At 41.7% G+C, this 18831-nt stretch overlaps 1 protein-coding gene and 1 pseudogene across 1 annotated transcript in view; both read left to right on the top strand.

The window, feature by feature from the left end:
* Positions 1-1615: 1615 nt before the first annotated feature.
* Positions 1616-18831, top strand: part of SEMA3D (semaphorin 3D) — a 244665-nt gene continuing 227449 nt past the window's right edge. Inside the window, exon 1 of the mRNA XM_004702630.2 lies at positions 1616-1689. The gene's annotated coding sequence lies outside the window, so the exon portion shown is untranslated. The remainder of the gene's footprint in view (positions 1690-18831) is intronic.
* Positions 10730-11034, top strand: LOC115869195 (annotated as a pseudogene).

Raw genomic sequence — 18831 nt, 5'->3', positions numbered from 1 at the left:
TGGCTAGTAGTCTGACAAAACTATTAAAAAACAATAAAGAGGGAACTGAAAAATATTAAAACTGCTTATTGTGAATCTACCACAAAGCGCAAGGCACTGAATCAATTCTCTGGGTGATACACAAAGATACTGTGTCATGAAGATGAGCTTGTAGTTTGCTTGTAGGGAAAAGACATGCAATTAGACTCTTAGTTCTGTGGCCCTCAGCTCTGCTGCTGAAGGGAAATTTAATGTAGGACACCTCCCTCTCAGTTTTCCCCATCTTGCTCACCACTAGGAAATCCAGACACTTCTTGCTATTAATGAAGGAACTCTGGAACCTTCCGTGGCTGTGCTCAGAAATCAAGCAAATGAAGGGATGTGAGGCTGTTGTCATTCTAGATGATTCTATTACAAGCCGGCACTATGCTTGAGACTCTGGGCCAGGGATGAGAGTAGACCTTGAGACCCGGTCACAGGAGTATGTCATTAAACTAACAAGGCCTCAGCCTTAGGGACCAACATTCCCACAAACCCTCTCCATGTCCCTGACAGTGACCCTACAAGGGGTTCACATACCCACGTGATTTTGTGAGATCTATAAAAGGATCTATATGTATTCCTCCCCCCAAAGAGAATCTCACCTCCAAATTGTGTAAATTCCAGACTTCAAATAACCCGGCTCTGCCAGGTATCCATAAAGGTCTTACTGTGGGAACAAGGTGTGCACACATCTACCAAAGAAATTCCCGAAGCACGGGGGCCTGTGGTTGTCTTTCTGTGGCGCTGGCCTTTTAATGGAGGGCCATCCATCCCTCAGGCCCATTTGTGCTCTTCCAAGGCCACTAACTGGGGAGAATGAGCTGCAGTTTGACAGAGAAGAGCGCAGGTACTCAGGTCGGTCCCCCAAATCAAACTCACTGCCATTGAGTCAGGAACAGAACACCTACCCCATCTGTCTCCCGAGGAGGCCGGCTGTCCCACTCTTAACCCATTAAGCCACCAAAGCTGTTGGTACTCTGTTTCAAGGTTAGAATATTTAGGAGGATGCTTGTGGTCAAACCCTAATCTCACACCTCCTGTCCTCTGCTTGCCCTCACTAGTCCTTTGAGACTTTATGGAATCAGCATGAGCAGGGCATGGACACATCTCCAAATCACAGAGGCTGCTTTATGGACAGGGTGCCCCGTTGGGTGAAAATCCAGCCCTGCGGGCGGCCTCCGGGCTGGACGTCTGCGCTCTCCCAGGGCTGGCGAGCTCCACACAAAGGGGGGCCGGAGGCAGGGGGGAGGAGATCGGAAGGGAGAGGTAATCCCCGGTGTTTTGCGCATCCCCTTTTTAGAAAGGCCGAGTCTCTCCCCGGACAGCTGCTGCGGTCACACCACAAACTTAAAAGCCGCCCTCCCGCCCGGAGCGTGCCTGTCCTCTGCATCCTCGCCTCCCTGAGCTCCAGCTGGTGCCCGCCCGCCGCCCGCAGCGCCCCCTGTCTCCCGGCCCGGCCTCTGCGGCCACGCAGCGCGCTCCGCCCGGGCCGCCCGCGGCTCCAGGCTCGCAGCTCCTGGCTCCGCCAGCGCGGTGGCTCCGAGCAGCGCGCGCAGGGGCCCCGGCCGGACGCGTCTCCCTCGCCCGCGCGCGCTTCCGCTGCCTCTCCCCGGGAAAGGAAGGGCCTTTGGGAAAGAGAACGGGAGAGAAGAGTGCGGCGACCGTCAGGTTGGTGTCGGGTCACCTGCTAGTCCATTGGGTGGGCGCGCTGGGGACCTTTGGGTGCGAGCAGGAAGGGGCCAACTTCTTGGTGGCTCCCGGTTCCAAGCGAGGGGATGGAGGGACACGGAGCTAGGGAGGTGTCACGCTTGGGACCGAAAAGGCGCTCCGAAGCCAACGCGGAGCCGACTGGCCGCGGGCGCGGCGCCGGGGACAGCAGTCGGAACGCCCTGCCACCAGCGCCGGCTAGCAAAGCGCCAAGTTTCCTTCCCGAGACGCACCCGGGAACGTCGCCCGCTCTCCCTCTCCGTCCCCTCTCGGAGCGCCCGCACAGGCACCAGCGTCGTCTGCGGGCCGCGCTTCCGGTGGAGCCCGGCGGGAGACCACCGTCCGGGGGCAGCGCCAGACCGTGGGCTTCGGTGCCCTCGCCCGCCGCGTTGGGCGTAGCGCTGGGGGCAGGGGGAGCAGCGCGGTGGTGGTGTGTGCCCTAGAGCGGCGGATGGGTGGGATGGTAATGGTAGGCAGGGGTGGGCGATGCTTTTCTCCCTGCCAGGGTCCAGGGACGCCGGGTTGGAAGTGCGCTTCCTGCCAGACCCAGAGGTGCCCAAGGTGAAGTTGGAAATAGACACAAGCTCCCAAACGCGCTGTCAGCGGAGCCGGGGATCCCTCCTTACGCCTCGGTTTGCCAGTTCTGGAAGGATCCAGATTTTACTCCAGTGGAGAACCTAATCCGAAATGCATCCCGGCTCCCCTACCCCCCTTTTTCCTGGCACCCGGGAGTGGGCGCAGCACTGGGCTGGAGGCTCGGGCAGTGCCTGGGTGGCTTCTGGAGCTGGCCGGCTTTCCTTCTGGACCACTGGGTGCAACCGAAACCCCGCCAGCTGAGCGGCCTCACTCCCTTCCCAGCGCTCTGGAGGGGACCTGATGGAGGGAGGGGAAGCGGCAGAGGAGTGGGGAACCTGGGGTCCCGCGGACCCCTGAAATTCCAGGTGGTAGGGTAAGGGTTAAGTAGAGGAACTTTTCTCCATTGAACTCTGAATGACGCAGTAAGAAGCTATTGCCCCAGGACAGTTTCCCCTTTGCCCACCAAGACTCCCAAACCTCTAAAGCCAAATCATGGCCATGGAGTGGATTCTGATTCTGATGCATAGTGACCCCCCTAGTGCAGGGTAGAGTCCTCCCTGTGGGTTTGGGAGACTGTAGTTCTTTACTGGAGCAGACAGCCTCATCTTTCTACCCCCATTCCCTCTTGTCAGTGCGTTCAAAAAGTAAAAGTTCAGCCAGAAAAGGTTTCTCTGTCTCATTGTGCGTGTGTGTGTGTGTGTGTGTGTGTGTGTGTGTGTGTGTGTGTGTGAGAGAGAGAGAGAGAGAGAGAGAGAGAGAGAGGGGCTTGGAGCGGGGTAGCGAGGTGGGGGTGGATTTCCTAATAGAGAGGAATGGGGAGTGGGGGCAGGTAGAAGAGACAGGACCAGACCCCTCCCAGGTCAGAGCTTGCTACTATTTCGTAGCCATGGCAACCGGGAGGGCAGGAATGGTCAGAGCCGCCCGGGTTCCGCACGTTGTAAGAAAAATGTGAAGGGCGGGGAAGGGAGAGCGCCACATGTCATCACTCCAGCGATTCCTTTGCTTCTCCGCTCCTTCTCTGAGCAAGGGGTGAGGAGGACTGACTGGAAGGGTCAGGATGGGAGTAGGCAGCCGCAGTCACGAGTCCTTTAACCCTCTCCGCCTCAGCAGCTTGGAGGCTCACCCCAGCTGTTAGTGTTAGCTGAGGGCCACATCCTTGACAAGTTGCAAAGTGAGGGCACTGGTCCTGGAGATGGGAAAAGACCTTGGCCCTTGGGAGGGAAAGGCCAGGAAATACAGTCTGATGATGTGGACGAGATAAGAGAAGGGTCAGGAGGGAGCAGAGAGACAGTGAAACCATACTGAGTTAGACTGCCAACGTTTCAAATGGAATTTGCCGATTTATGAAATGGAAAATTGTTGTGCCTCAGCCACTTTGTACATTCACAAATACTAGTGAAGTATCGTCCCTCCTTCTACCTCCACCCCCCCCCCACCTTTCAAAGTAAAACAAAAGAAACTGTTAGAAATGGGTGGTGTACTAGTTCTGTGATCCTAATAAAATGATAATTTCTTTAAAAAATCACGTTGATAGGAAAGTCAGAAAGTTAAGTATCATTGACATTCCTTGAGATGAAAATATTTATATGCCAGATATTTCATTGATATGTCCAAATACAAGCTTGCAGGGGGCAGGCCTGAGGATGGGATTCTTTTAAATGGAAGTGAGTTCCTTTTTCTAAGGATGCCACTTACAGGGGTCCCTTTTTGTTTAAAGTCCTGATATGGTTATCATTTGTACGTAAGTACGACCTATCCTTATTACAGGTCTTACTATGTTTTATGGGACTTATTAATGATCTAAATAGCATGGAAAGAAAAACACACTTCAACAAAAAGAAACAATTTTCCAAAAAGCAAACCATGGCGGTGTTGAGAAACTTTTCCTAATGAAGCTTTCTTCAGTCTGCTTGCCACCACGAATTCATACAAAGGTCATCCTTTGCTGCCCCTGGCTCACAGTTGTAAGAATGCATCCCACTCGCTGAGAAAGAGCCATCATTTCATTGCTGTGCCCTTCTGGCTGACTCTCCTGGAGGGGAGAGCAAGGAAACCAGTTTGGCAGGGCAAAATGTTCTGAAATTATCAGGAAACTTTAATCAGCAGGAGCAGTAGCTCAGTAAATGCTAGAGAAGTATTGTACCTTTTTCTTGTCTTCTACACCACTCGCTTTTATAATTAAGCCTTAGCTACTTTATTTGTATTATAATAATTCTCAGCTGGAAAGAGCACACAGAAAAACAGAGTTTTAAATGTGAATTTTGTGTATAGGGAGGGTTAGTATGGGTGAGACTGGAAATTCTTTTTGGGGACAGATAGGGTCAGGGATATGAACTATTGCAGGGCTGAGGAAGTACATCAGTGATATGATAACAGATTAGACAATGAGTTTGAAACGGAATCACCAGACTGTCACATCTTTTCCTCACATAGGAAGGATATTGTTTTGGGTTGGAATCAAATTGGGACAGCAGAGAGTTTCATACTGCCTAGTTATTATTCTTCAGAATTTATGTTCTCATTCCATTACAGAGGCATTTGTTAGCTATCAAGTGTTTTACTGCACACAGGAAGGTATCTCTGAAGGGATCTCTATAGCCTGGTGTTTGTGAAGACATAGTGGATCTGGTCTAGTGCCTTTAGGCTAGAGAAATGCTTAGTAAGATAAACTTGGAATATAAACATTTAATTTTAAGGCAAAATAGTTCCAATGCCTCATTAGAGATGCAATTCTCATTTAATGATTATTTAATGATGAATGAGTCTTCTCATTTAATGATTAACAGACAATGCCTTCAGATTGTTTGTTAGAGCTTCCCTTTTTTAGTGGGTGGGTGGAGGGTGGTGGGTGAGGGGAATTCCTGATTCTGAACTTGATCATTCTATCTGGAAGGCATAATGCTGTAATGGTATATGCTATTTGGGGGAAATGTCTTTGTAAATAACTAATATCTTCTATAAAACAAAGTAACTATGGCTCTATTTTGGAAATTTATTATTTCTATAAACAGCTGAAATTATCTGGATTACTCAAATAAAATGACAAGCATTTCAATACTTGATTACATAATCCTTGAAAGGAAAAACAAAAAAATATGTCAATGTGTAGAAAAGAGCTCCTGAAAGTTCATAGGAAAATTTGATAAAGAAATAATAGATTTTTTTGCAGGAACTTTCAGAACTACTCCTCATACATCTTTATTTATTTAGATAACCATAATACAATACAATATGAACTCACAATGTAGACCCAGCAATGGGTCAATATATAATTGAAGCCACCTTTAACTAATTATAACTGAGCAGATTTAAAGCACACTGATCATGACAATAGAGTAATGATGTTCTGTCTTAGGCTTCATTCTGTGAGAAAGTTAAGTCAGTGACGTACATGTGTGTACGTGTGTGTATTCGAATCTCTAAGACTTTTCTCCACCAAATTCTGCTCTCTTCAGTTCATATCCTATCAGAGATAGTTTTGGCATCTTCAAGACCTCAAATAGTGTTGTTTTGAAATGTTTTTTGAGTTTTAGGAACAACAGAAATCTGAAGGGGCAAGATTAGATCTCTCCCTTGTAAGGGATAAGGTTTTCTGATGAAAATCTCATAGTTCAGCCCTGGCTCCCTTTAAAGTAAGTGCATTGTCATGATGAGAGAAAAACAACTTAGTGCAACTTTATGGCCCCCCCTTCACCCCAAGCCCCACTAATGCAATTTTCAATTTTCTTAAAACTTCTTCACATTAAGTTCTCATGACTGTTCTGCGTCCTGCCAATAGTCTATCAAGATTGCTCACTTGGACTAACAGGAGCCTCCGTGGTGTAGGTTAAGTGTTGGACTTGGATCCGCATGGTGGGAGTTTGAAACCAGCAGCAGCTCCGTGTCAGAAAGACTGGGCTTTCAACTTCCCGAAACAGTTTCAGTCTTGGCGGTCACTGTGAGTTAGCATCGATTAGGTAGGAGTGAGGTTTCTTTTGAGCAATATGAGTAAGACAGCAGTATTGGGAGAACTTGTCTACAGCATCCATTGATTGTAAAGACCTTGTTAAATACACTTTTATTTTAGAACAAAGTCATGTATATATGACGTAAACCCAGTAGTAACACTCTTTGACTTACCTTCATGTACATGTTTTATACAGGCATGTATGAGATAGTGAGTGAGTGAGTGAGTGGGTGAATTACATGGTGACAGCTTTTCTTAACTTATGAGGTTGCAGTGGCTGGTGAAGACACAATTTGTAGGTCTGATGATAGGTTGTTGGCTCATGGAAATGCAGGTGTTGATGAATACTAAAAGCAGCAGCCCAGACAATAGGCTCAAGGTCCAAGAATTAGAGGTCGGACAATGATGAACAGAATATAGAATCCAGACCAAAGGAAAACCTTGTTAAAGTATCTGATAGAAGAGGCGGCTTCAAAATTGGTAGGAAAATCACATTATCTTTCAGTTCCATTGTTTTCATGAACATTTTATTATATATTAGATATAGAAAAGAAACCGCACCTGACAGTGTTTAAGAGTGTGGTTTGGGTAATGGCTTCTTCTAAGGCTGTGCTTTAAGATACACCCCACGTTAACCCAGGCTCATTAAGATATAGAGGTGAGGATTTTGAACACATTGAAGCACAACAGCAACAAAAAATACCGCTACCTAGTTGATTCCCACTTACAGTGGCCTTATAGGGCAGATAGAACATATAGGGCATAAAGGGTCCAAGACTATATATCTTTATGGGCGCACACAGCTTCTTCTTTCTCCTACAAGCAGCTAATGGGTTTGAATCACACACCTTGTTATTATCCTAATGCTTAAGCTACTTCATCATCAGGGATCCTTTCAACACGTAAAATGGAGCATCATTATTTAATATCACATGAGACCATCACACAGTACTGAGCATCATGAACTAGCCAAGTTGACCTATGTTAATCATCATAAATCATCCCATAGTCAAAACTTTTGAATTGCTTTCTTCCTACCCTAAAGCCTGATTAAGGAACAAAGCATAAAATAAGTCTTTTTCCCCAGGAATCTTTGGCCGGAATTCCCCTTTATCCTGATACCTTTGTTATGAATGTCAAACGAATATTCTAAGTTTTTGATCACTTGTTTGATTCTTAATTTGTGTTCTTGTTCATGGTCCTTGAGTGGAGCATAAAAACCTGGAGGGGAGGGACTTGTCTTCTCTACCTTTGTATACATTCAATATAAATAGCAATTCAATGTCAAAAGATTCCATATATTTCAGACAGGGCGAAGTTTCCTTAATAGAATGATTTGTTACTTCCTACATTATTCTAGATTATACATCTTTGGTTTTAGACTTTCCTTAATCCTGGGATCTTAACAAAGAGATTTCTTTTTTTTTTATGTTAATTTTTCCCATTAGTAAGAAACCGAGGATTGTAGGACAATCTATAACAATGGAGTGCTCTAATGAGCACGTGTTGCTGTCACTAGTTGGTTCCAATTCTATGCCATCTCCAAAAATTGAGAAGTTTAAGCCAAGTTTTGCAGTCCCTGTGTCGATCCATCTTCCTGAGGGTCTTCCATAGGTTTTGCTTGCTCTCTGGGTACATGTTAGTGCCCCAAATGACATATTTGTTTTCAAACACTTTAAAGAGGTCTTATGCAACAGATTTGCCCATTGTTTTATTTCTTGCCTGTTGCTTCCATAGGTTTTGATTGTGGCTCAGAATACGATGAAATCCTTGACATCCATATTTTCTCTATTGATGATCATATGATCATTTACGAGTACTTTGTAGAAAGTCATATTACCAAAAGTTATTCTTTTTATTCTGAATTTGGGGGTTTATCTTTTTACAAGAACCCAATTAATAAAAATGAATGTGCACATTTTATGTATGTGTTGAATTAACTTTAAATAATCATTAGAAAGGATATAGTCCAAACGAAACTGATAGTAAATACAAAAGAGAAACACAGATAAGCAACTGCAACAACTTGGAAATTTGAGTGACCGTGCCTGGATTGTGCAAACAGTGTATGTGCTTGACTGGAAGGTTGGAAGTTTGAATCCACTCCATTGGGTCACAATGAGAGGCTTGGGGATCCCCTTCTGCAAGCTCACAGCCTTGAAAACTATGCAGTGGTGCTACTCTGCACACGTGCAGTCTCCATGGCTTAGAGTGGACTGGGTAGGGACTAAGTGATACATGGCTAAGTCTCCTTGAAAGACAGTTTACATAATGAAGTATACTGCCTGTGATTTTTAAAAACTATTTTTATAACTTTAAATCTGTTCCTATTAATATTTGATCATTTATATCCACATCTACACTAATAACCAATAATTTCTGATACTCATGAACCAGGATTGTATTATCCAGCTTGAGAACTTCTCACTGAAAAATTTACTGTTTGCTTCTTCTTCAACAAAGCTCAATAACCTCTAAATGTTAACCCCTCTCCTCTACAGAAGTCATGTAAAATATAAAGGAAGCCAAGGCTGAAATGACCTAGCATCCTTAGAAAAAATCCTACAACTCTCTGAATCTGAATTTATTTCTTCATGCTTATACCTCATCATTCTTTTAAAGATTTAATGTTTTCTGCTTTAGATACTAGAAATAATTTTACTATATTGTCTTCTCAAGGCATTTATTATAATTACTTTAACATTTTATATTAGAATGGATTGTGTGTTCTCTTTGAGTTTTTATTAGGAAATCATGAGGAATATAGTAAAATTAGTATATTTCTAATTACAAAGAAGAAAACATTGCTAAATGAGACTGTTACTACTAAGTTAACTTAGTAGTAACTGTTACTAAGTTAGCTACTACTTAGTAGTTAACTGTTACTACTAAGTTACTACTAAGAAAACAACAACAAAAACCGTAAAAAAGTTTTAAAACATCTTAAAATAAATACATAACCATTATTTTTGTGGGAAATGAATATAGTAGCATAAGCCAAATTGACAGAAGCTAGCAATTACAATAGGCTTATGAAAGTAACATTATTGATTTACCATTGGATAAATATAACATTTTCTCTATATTAATTAATTGTAGATTTTATTAGTCTCATTTTTAGTTAATCTTTTGCACATCCAAACAAAGTTTAAGTATTATTGTGTCATATTGGCTCAGAAGTGTGCCTACCTAACTTGGAACTAAACAATGTTATCATACGTATATATTTATGTAGGGCATATTCCAGGACAGAAAAAAGACTAATAACATGATGAAGTAGAGATATTGTCTGGACTTGCCTCAGTAAAAAGACAGGAAACAGTGTAATCCATTCATTTCTTATTCTCATGCATGTACCACTTGAAATAGAATCCTAGCTTTTAAAAAAGTGCGTTCTTAAATTGCTTAAGTATTTTCCTTGAGGACTTAATTTACATATTATATAGACAGCTGGATCCATACATAATAATGTCATAATCACAAAATTTCTGAATAATTAGGTTTGCTTTGATGAAATAAATGAAAGCAGTATTAGGTTTTCATATCCTCATACATTTTTGGGTTATTTAATTATTGTAAAGGGCAGTTCATACATATTCAACTCAGGCACTCTGGAGTTTTATTATTTATTGTTGTTGTTTCCATACACGTATTTTCTCTGCATAACTTAAGTGCTTGCTTTATTGAAGACAGAAGAATTGTCTAAGGTGGAAAAGAACCTTTGAAGTAGAAAATTTCATATTGAAATAAGTCTTAGTTTGCTTGTTATACTATAAATTGAGTCATTAGACATGGACCCTAATTTGAATCAGGAAAATACTAGTTTTTTTATAGATTTTCATTTCTATAGGAAATATTTTCAATATAGATATCGAGGATGCTCATTAACGAAAACTCGAAAAATACGCATAAGGAAGAGATCTGTTAGAGAAAAAAACCAAACAAAAACCCTAAATTGGCCATGTCAGTTTATCACATCTTGGCTTATATGTGAAATTTATTATTAAAGTAAAGTATCTGTTTTACATCTGACATCTAGATCTTGATGTCCAATCTTCATCTGTAATAAGAGGAAGCAGACTCTTTGGAGAAATGACTGATTGTAGGATAGGTATACACAAAGACATAAAATGAGCCTGGAGCATCTTGCAATTCTAAAAAGTAACGGAGAGCTCAAAACACACACACACACACACTCACACACCGAGAGTGAAAGAGAGAGAGAGAGGAATCTGTTAATGGGATACAACCAAATGTAAGGGATCACAATGACCAAAGCTGGAATAATTGGAGCAAAAATATAAATAAATTAGTATTGGATTGAAAACTGTTAAAGGCAAACCTGTGTCATTGAGTTGATTCTGACTTATAGCAACCATATAGGTTAGAGTAGAATTCTATATGGTTAACAAGGCTGTAAATATTTATGGAAGACAACTACCAATATTGATCCATTAAATATAACAAGTAGATATACAGATGAAAGATGTTATAATAAGGTATTCTGTTATGCAAATCTTAAAGGATATGGAGTGTCAAGCAGAACAAGTTTTTCATTGTCTACCAAAATTTGCCTTCAGTGGTATCTATTACAGAGTTATATTTGAATCTGAAATGACAAAATAAGAAGCAGCACTAATTGGCCCTATGTCCAATAAAGGAAACATCTAAAATGTTCATCAATAAACTAGGCTTTCAAATCATCTAGTTAAGGTTCTCTTTATATAGAAGTCAATGAAGCTAAAGACTTACTAGAAGGTCAAACTGAGAAAAAAATAAAGTAAATATATTTTAAATTTTAAGTCCCGAGTTAAAGAAACAAACAGACCTACTGCTGCTGAGAGCCTATTCTGGCTCACCCTGACTCCATAGGACAATGTAGAACTGCCCCATAGTTTTCCCAACATGGTAAATTTTTATGGAAGCACATTCCCCATTGTTTTCTGGCATGGAGAAGATGGTAAGTTCTAACTAACAACATTTTGATCGGTGATCAAACAAATGCTTAAGCACTTGTCCACCAGGAATCTTAAGTCCACATTCATTCATGTATATGCACACCAACATTTTATAATAAATTCCTTAAAGCTTAAAATTTATTTTCAAAACTATATATATTATCTATAGTGAGAAACTATCAAAAGTGAATCATGTTCACACACAGGAGCAAACTAAGAAGCAAGGAGAGAAAAAGAGTGGACCAAATCTTAACCCACCAAGCACCAATGATGATATTACTGCTCAGAGCAGCCAAAGCACAGAGACGACCATAGGGCTGGCCCCACCATGAGACATGGCATCCCCTCACTGACCCATAGCATTATGGGAGACAACACTGGAAACACAGTGTGGGAATTGTGCCCTGGATGACCCTACCACACTGGTTTGAAATGCGAAGGGAGTGCAATAGAGCAGCAAGGGGAGCAAGGAAGTCCCTGAGGAATTCCAAAAATAAATTTTGGGGGCAGGGCTTGGTACCTCATCACATTTGATTGGAAAACATTCATAAATGTCAACAGACAGACCTGGAACTATTTATAGGCTTCTCTTTTTTTGGTTTTGATTTTGTTCTTTCATGTCTATCTATATAAAATAGGTGTGATAAACAATCCCGAGTAGAAAACAACAGGATAGATGGTTCTGGGGGCACAAAGGAGAGGAGGTGGTGGGGGAACAAAAGAGGGGAGCCAATAAACTCAGGGACAAGGCAACAACAAGTGATCTAAAATTGATGCTGAGGAGGGCATAGAATACCTGGTTGAGCTTGATCAAGTGCAATGTAGCCAAGAGGAATTACTGAAAGCCAAATGAAGTTCAAACATGATAGTGGGACAAGAGGAAAGTAAAATGAAATAGAGGAAAGAGCTAGGAGGCAAAAAACATTTATAGAGATATTAATACAGGTATGTACATGTGTAAATATATTAATGTATAATGATAGGAACATAGATCTATGTATATATGTATGATATGTTAAAAATTAAGATAGCAGATGGACATTGGGCCTCTACTCAAGTACTCCCTCAATGCAAGAACACTTTGTTCTAATAATCTGGCGTTCTGTGATGCTCACCTTCCCAACATGATAGCTGAAGACTAAATGGGTGCATAAGCAAATGCAGTGAAGAAAGCTGATGGTGCCTGGCTATCAAAAGATATAGCATCTGGGTTCTTAAATGTCTGCAGATAAACAAGCGGCCATCTAGCTGGGAAGCAACAAAGCCCACATGGTAGAGCCACACCAGTCTGTGTAATCATGTGTTCATGGGATCAGGAATCAGGCATCAGAAGACCCAGAACAAGCAATCATATAGATGTGAATGAGATGGAAAGGGGACATGGAGTGAAGACCCAAAGCCCATCTGTAGACAATTGGACATCCCCTCACAGAAGGGTCACAAGGAAGGGTTGAGCCAGCCAGGGTGCAGTATAGCACCACTGGAACATACAACCTTCCTCTAGTGCTTTAATGCTCCCCCGCCCCTGCCCTCCCACTATCATAACCCCAGTTATACCTTACAAATCCACCTAGTCAAACCACTGGTACAGATAAGAGCTCTTGGCACACGGAATCTAGGAGAGATAAACCCCTCAGGAGCAATAATGGGAGTAGTGATACCATGAGGGTTGGGGGAAGGTGGGGGGAGAAAGGGGAAACTGAGTGCAATGATTGACATATAACCACTTCCCCCAGAGGGACAAACAACAGAAACGTGGGTGAAGGGAGGCAGTGGACAGTGTAAGATATGAAAATACTAATAATTTATAAATTATCAAGGGTTCAAGTGGGAGGGGCGGTAGGGGAGGGAGGAAAACATGAGGAGCTGATATCAAGGGCTCACATAGAAAGAACGTTTTGAAAAGGATTATGGCAAGATATTTACAAATGTGCTTGACACAATGGATGTATGGATTGTTATTAAGAGGCCCCAATAAAATGATTTATTAAAATTAAAAAAAAGTGATCGTGCTCTGGTCAGCAAGGCTATTGTCTTTCAAATAAATACCTTTTTTATTTTTTTCGTTTTTCACTTTTCAGCCATTAATTTGGTTGATACCAAATATCACAGATCCTATCATAATGAATATTGTGAATTAGCTATTATTGTAATTACTTATGTTATAAATAAGAGAGAATATTTGAATTATCCTCTGTTCCTTAAGATGGAGTTCATTGCAATTACTTCTTCATAAATCCTTTCTGATACCAGTTTAGTACATTTTTTTATTATTATTAACTTTTATAAATTGAATATTCATTTTTATTGGGGTTGAAATATTACACATAAATTTACAGATCTTTTACCACCAACAAATTTAATGTTGCAAGTTATATGTAGTAATTACATATAACTTTTGAAAATTCAAAACATATAGCTACTAGGATTCTACTTCATACATGCATAAGTTTATTCCACATAAAATGTTTTTAAGTATGTGCCTGTAATCAGTGGATCACTGTAGACACGTTTTCTCAGTGATACACTTGGCTTGGTCTTATCAGGGTGCCTGAAAGAAAGAGGGGGTCGAGGAGAAACTTCACACGATATCCAACCATGAGAGTGGCTTTCAAGGGGTCAGTTAAGCCAGAGAGGTCAGCTGAGAAACTAAGGTGACTATTTTGGGGAGACTCCTAATGGGATCTACCTTGCTTTCTGTCAGTTTGTCCTACTGTGGTGGCTCATGTGCTGCTGTGATGCTGGAAGCTATGTCACTGGGATTTCCAATGCCAGCAGGGCCACCCAAAGGGAACAGGATTCAGTGGAGCGTCTAGACTGAGAACAGACAACAAAGGATCCCAGGGCCTTCTTCAGAGCAAGGAGCCACTGAAAGCCTTATGCAGAGCTTCAAAACATTGCCAATTATCGAAGGCCAGATGAATGGAAGCAGCATTGTCCGAGCTCGTGCCATGGGAGGGGCCTTTCAGGTCAGAGGGCACACACAATATGACGAAGCAGGAGCAACTTTCTCAAAGGAGAGCTAATCAGGGTGACCTCAGTTGGGTAAAGCTTGTGGTCATGAACTTGGTATTGGAGCCTTTGGGATCCTCATTTGCTGATGGGGCACAGTCTTAGGTAAGGAGATAGCTCTGCAACAATGTGCTAATGGTTGGAACTTGGAATATGCAAAGTACATGTAAATCTAGGAAAATTTGGAGTCATCAGAAATTAAATGGAACCCATAAAGATTGACGTCCTATGCATTTAGGGAGCTGAAAGGGAAAGTGTTGGACATTTTGAATTAAAAAATCACATAATTTACTATGCTTGGAACAACACAATAAAGAGGAATGACTTTGCATTCACTGTCAAAAGGGACATTTCAAGCCAATATTGAAGTATAGTGCTGTCTGTGATAGGGTTTTATCTATCCAACTTCAAGGAAATCTAATCAGGACAATTATTGTTCAAATTTATTCACCAACTACAAATGCTAGAGATGAAGAAATTGAAGAATTCAACCAAAATCTTCAGTTGGAAACTGATCAAACATGCAATCAAGTTGTATTGGTAATTATTGGCAACTGGAATGCAAAAGTTGGAAACAGAGGAACAATAATTGAAAAATATGGTTTTGGTGCTAGAAACTAATCCGCAAACTGTGTAATAGCATTTTGAAAGACTAACCACTTGTATATACCAAGTACAATTTTTTTCAACAATGCCAAAGGTGACCGTGTAAGACCAGATTGAATAAAACAAATTCAGAGACCCTCATATATGTATAAGAAAGAGTTTTATATTAAAGAGTAATTGTGTACCAAGAAAACACCCCAGCCCAGTCCAGATCAAGTCCTTAAGTCTGATATTAGCCCATACGTCTGATACTTGTCCAAAAATCTCTCTTCAGACTCACACAATCACATGCAATGATGCAGAATGCAGGATGATCACAGGACAGTGGGTCCAAAGTCTTGTGGATCCAATGGTGATGGAAGCATCGTAGGGTTGTCACAGGTTTCAGCATGGCTCCACATGGGTTGTCAATTGGAAGGAGAAGGAGAGAGAGAGAATGTGGCCCACTTCCAGGGAGAAAGAGAAAATTCCCAGAATCCTCATGAGAAGGCCACATCCACAAGGAGGCATCATCAGGCTGTGACCTGATTGGTAGGCTGAACTCCACCCCTACACTTATTTATCAAGTTGACATGAAAGTATGTCAGAGTGAGTATACACAAGAGCTTTTCCAAATAGAAGACACGAGGGAGGGGAAAGCAGGAAGGGAGGGGAAAAAATGAGGAGCTGATGCCAGCGGCTTAAGTAGAGAGCAACTGTTTTGAGAATGATGAGGGCAATGAATGTACAAATGTGCTTTACACAATTGATGTATGTATGGATTGTGATAAGAGTTGTATGAGCCCCTAATAAAATGATTAAAAAAACAAATAGAAGACATGGAAATTACGTTCCAAAAAGGTGACTCAACAGAATGCTCAAAGTATAGAATGATATCACATGCAAGTGAAATGTTGCTGAAGACCCTCCAACAATGGTTACAGCAATACATTGATAGGGAACTTCCAGAGGGAGAGGCTGGATTCAGAAGAGGATGTGCACCAAGGAATATCGTTGCTGATCTCAGATGGATTTGGGCTGAAAGCAGAGAATATCAGGAAGGTTTTTACTTGTGTTTCCTTGACTATGCCAAAGCATTCAACTGCATTAATCATAAACTATGGATGACCTTGAAATAAATGAGGATTTAAGATATTTCATTGTGCTCATGCTGAGCGTGTATGTTTCAAAAGGCAGTTTTGTGAAGAGAACAAGGGAATACCTCATGATATAAAATCAGGAAAGGTGTGCATAAGGGCAGTATCCTTTCACCATACTTATTTAATCTGAATACTGAGCAAACCCTCAGAGAAATTGTTATTATATGAAGAAGAAGGTGGTATTAGGATTGGAGGAAGGCTTATTAACTGCCTGAGGTATGCTGATTACACAACCTCGCTTGCTGAGTATGAAGAGTACTTGTTGCACTTGCTGATAAAGGTCAAGGATTTCAGCAGTCAGTATGGGTTACAACTCAATGTAAAGACCAAAGTCCTCACAACTGAACCAATAGGTAACATCATGGAGGAAAGTTGAAATTATCAAGGATTTTGTCTTATTCCATCAGGCACAATCAATGCTCATGGAAGCAGCAGTCAAGAGATCAAAAGGTAATTGCATTAGATAATTCTCTTACTGAAGACCTCTTTAGCGTATTGAAAAGTAAGGATGTTACTCTGAGGACTAAGGTGCACTTGACCCAAGCCATGGTATTTTAAAATGCATGTGAATGTGGGACCCTGAATACGGAAGATTGAAGAAGAGTGGATGCCTGTGGTGCTGGAGAAGAGGACTGAAAGCACCATGGACTGCCAAAAGAACAAACCAGTCTGCCTTGGAAGAAGTTCTGCAGAGTGCTCCTTAGAGGCAAGGATGGTGAGACTCTGTATTACATACTTCGGGCATGTGAGGAAAAACCAGTCCCTAGAGAAGGACATCATGCTTTGTGGATTAGGGGGCAGTGAAAAAGAGGAAGATCCTTGTGGAGTTGGATTGACACAGTGGCTGCAACAATGGGCTCAGGTCTAAGACCAGTTGTGAAGAGAGTGCTGGCCTCGGCAGTGCCCCTTCCATGCTGCATAGGCTCACTGTGGTTGGAACTGAGTGGCTGTCGCCTCACAACAATGATAACCTAAGGGGGGAGTATCTTTTTATTTTAACAAATCATTTTATCGGAGGTTCTTAAGAGCTCTGATAACAATCCATGTATCAATTGTATCAAGCACATTTGCACATATGTTGCCATCATTTTGAAAACATTTTCATTCTACTTGAGTTCTTGGTATCAGCTCCTCTTTTCCCCCCTCCCTCCCTCCCTCCCATCATCATGAACCCTTGATAATTTATAAATTATATTTGTTTTCATATTTTACACCGTCTGTGGTCTCACTTCACCCGTATTTCTGTTGTTTGCCCCCCTTGGGCAGGTGGGGTGGGGGTGGGGGTTGTAAGTCGATCATTGTAAGAGGTTCCCTAAAGGAGTCATCTTGATACAGTTTCTTGGAAGACAAGTGATCGCAGAGGCTTCGTATGAAGACGTTTTAGAAAATGGAAAGCCGGCTTGATGTGGAAAAGGCCGTGTCTGTTTGCTTTCCCCATTGCGGAAATGGACGTGCCGGGTGTGTGCGGGCAGCGCAGCCTGCTGTCTGAGAACGCTGCTGGGAACCCTGCACCCTGCTTGTCCCCATCCCCTTCTTTTTATTGTCAAAAACCAAGGAGTATTTCCAAAGAATGTGATTTGGGAATCAATTGTTTCACAAACTGATATTATTATTAAGTATTATAGTCTATGATTTTGTAGCAATGCTTTTTGACTTACCATCTTACTAACACTGGGATTTTTCTCCACTTCCTCTCCACCCCCCAAAAGGTGGCAATTCATTTCCTTACACCTTGTACACTTCCTAAATTGGGACTACCTATATTAAAAAAATCCAGATCACCATTATACTAATACTAGTCTCAGATGCAGAGAAAGTCATGTCTTTGAAATGTATCTTAAAGGTTAAATTGGGAAAGCAATACATATTTTACTACTCTGTCTCTGCTGTTTATTGGTATTGACAAGATTCTTTATCAATACCAGATGTTGTCAGTTCGAGGGAATGACTATGCTTCCAGTTTTTGCCAAAGTGACTAGATGACTAATTACTCATTTTTTCCCTTCTTTGAGTCTGAATGACATTTAGTGCATTGCATATTTAAAAGATTAAATCGCATAAAACATTATATTTATAGGAAACACATCATTATTATTTTGACCTGCCTGCCACCCCCTCATCTCTGCTCCTCAAAGGAAAAACAACAGTGCTCTAAGAAGCTGATGCTTAGGTGTGTTCCAGCCAAAGGGAACTGAGCAAGAAATGCCAGCTGCCTTCTCTCCTTTAGCCTATTAAGTTAGATTTTAGATGATTATTTATTGAGCTCCAAAATGTCAGTGCTCTCTCTGCATGTATGTTTTCAAATATTGCATTCCCTCTTCTTTGTATACAACATCGCTGCATTACTTTTCAAATTGCATTCTGCTGTCCATCGGTGAGTTCCCTTTTCAGTTGGACCAAAGGTCCTGATAGTTAACTTTTTATAAATTCTGATGTCTTAGTTGTTGCCTCATATTGATAGTTATTTAACAATTTTCTGGCTCTTTGTTAAAAGTCAGGTGAGACTGACTCAAGCCATGATATTTTGAATCGCCACACACGCATGCAAAAGCCTGACAAGCAAGAGGAATCCCAAAGAATTAATGTCTTTGAATTATTGTGTTGGCCAAGAGAGTTACGCGGACTAAAGACTGCCAGAAGAATAAACAAAATAATGGTGTTGGAAGACGTACAGCGAGCATTCTGCTTAGAAGAGAGCATGTCAGACTGCCTCACATACTTTGGACAGCTCACCAGGAGGGACCAGTCCTTGAAGAAGGACATACGACTTGGTAAAAGACAGGGTCAGAGAAAGAGAAACCCAGCTAGGTGACCGTGACAACTGCCTAAAGACAGCAACAATTCTGAGGCTGGAGCAGGAGCAGTA

Source organism: Echinops telfairi, unplaced genomic scaffold, assembly GCF_000313985.2.
Source record: "Echinops telfairi isolate 266 unplaced genomic scaffold, ASM31398v2 ScPeMD7_23;HRSCAF=83, whole genome shotgun sequence".
In the NCBI taxonomy this organism is placed as follows: domain Eukaryota; kingdom Metazoa; phylum Chordata; class Mammalia; order Afrosoricida; family Tenrecidae; genus Echinops; species Echinops telfairi.
The sequence above is the reverse complement of the archived record's forward strand: the minus strand, read 5'-3'. Positions and strand labels throughout refer to the sequence as shown.